General features: G+C 38.1%; 1 long non-coding RNA gene across 1 annotated transcript in view; it reads right to left on the reverse strand.

The window, feature by feature from the left end:
* The window catches only part of LOC140323851 (uncharacterized), a 35211-nt gene that overhangs the window by 18112 nt on the left and 15091 nt on the right, over positions 1–2008 (reverse strand). The gene's annotated exons all lie outside the window — the stretch shown is intronic.

The raw sequence follows: 2008 nt of genomic DNA on the forward strand, positions 1-2008 counted from the left end.
TCCGACAAGAATTATAAGAAACTCTCTGACCCCAATGTCGACAAAAGTAAACAAAGGTAAAAACATTTTTTAAATTAAGTAGGAGAACACTAGAACATTTATCAGCTTTTAACAGTTATGTTTTCCCACTGAGGATTTTCCTTCTATTCTTCTTTAGCAAAATGTTGTCCTCAGCACTAAAACTATAAAAACAAGATGTTTTAGAATCTTGAATAGTCGTGTAACACCCTTTTAGTATAGCAATGTATTTTTAGTGGTTAAGGGGTAATCTTAGTGTATTCTGATCAGTTCTAGTATCAGTTCTCCCAGGGAGTGGTGGTTGGTACCCTCATTTGCAGGGAAAGGTAGTAAGGTAAGGTAGCAGGTAATCCCTGCTCTGGTGCATCATTTTTTGGTACTATGGCAATGTTTTTGTGTGCCTTTTTGTGTACCAGGTTTTGGACACAAAAAAAAATATGTGGGGAACTGACCTAATGGAACCATGCCATGGATGCCATTAGGGCCTGACTAGGCCAGGGGATGCCACATACTGTACCTCTGAAAGGGTGAGATAGATTCCTGAAGGCTAAGGACCTGGCTTTAGCAAGGGGAAGTTAAGGGATGAGAGAGGTACTTATGGCAGGATCCCTAAGGTGCTGAATTTGGGACTGTCATTCACAAGTGGAATTTACTTACAATTCCCAAAAGACTTAGGAGTTTAGTGTGGATCCTAAAGATCAGCTGTCAGCACTTCTGTATTCCTCTGAATGTGAACTGCTGCTATCTTGACACCCTGCTGCCCTAACTTTCTTTCACAGACATTTTTGAAGTTTTTTTTTATAAAATTCAACACACTAGAGAGAATGTGAGCAGAACATTACAGAGTATAGTCCAACTTCTTGCAGTAACATAAAGTCCCATGCACAATTGAAATTTATATACAGTAGCAAAGATAACAGTACCACCAAAGCTAAAGTTCCAGTCCCAAGTTACGGGTTCTTACTTCCATCTTAGCCTAACCAGGCCTTGGAGACTTTCAGGACCAGCTACCCTAATCTCTCACTCTCAGAGGATGGCATGGCTAAAGGAGGGTTCCCCCAACTCTCAGTTCTCCAATATTCAAACACCTTCTTATACTAAAGGCACAATTGGGCTTTAAAGGTAATGTTTGGAAAAACATATTTTTTCCTCAATTCACGTGGTATTGTAGCTGGAAAAAATAGTTTGGGTTGACTGTCTAAAAGGATCTTCACTTAAAGGTTTATGTTGAGTAAGAAGTATCTACACAAAGGGGTCATTGGTACCCACTGGTACTACTTAATGGCAAGAACATTGCTGAGTTTCTAAGCATTGCTCAATAGGGATGGTGTAGGTGTTACTGACTTGCTTCCAAAAGGGTTGTCAAGCATGTAATAAGAGTTGAGGTATGCTGCTATGGTAGTAATATCTGATTTGAGGGTCTTAGAGGTGACATTGAATAGTATAGTGATGGTTTTTGGGGTAAAAGAGCTGTGCGCTATAATATTAACTGCTGTGATGGTTGCAGCTGAGAAGTTTGATGGTATGGAGGTCATTGCCAAGGCAGTGCAGGGAAATTTACTAGGCTTTAAAAGCAGAGCTGGATGAAAGAAAAGTCAACAGATTTGGGAAAATGTGTTTGTTTAGCCATGTAACTCTGGTTGTATTGTTTAGCCATGTAACCTATTGTATATACTGGAATTCAAACTGAAATTTTTTTGACCTGAAAATTATTTTCATTTCAGTTTCAGGATTTCAGTTTACACTACATATACTACGCTACAGTTAATTAATAATTATAGGTAACAAACTCTTGTTGTGCAGTGAAATGGTGAAGGGTAACACACATAAGATGCAGGCAACAGGGCCATATACTGGTAGCCAATAATAATGCACAAAAGATTATTTAGGAGCAAATGACCATTATAACCAACTCACAAGTACTAAATAATTTAATCTGTAAAAACAGAAAAAAAGATATACAGAATTATTTTATTGTTTTCCCTTTTAC

Source organism: Pyxicephalus adspersus, chromosome 2, assembly GCF_032062135.1.
Source record: "Pyxicephalus adspersus chromosome 2, UCB_Pads_2.0, whole genome shotgun sequence".
Taxonomy (NCBI): Eukaryota; Metazoa; Chordata; class Amphibia; order Anura; family Pyxicephalidae; genus Pyxicephalus; species Pyxicephalus adspersus.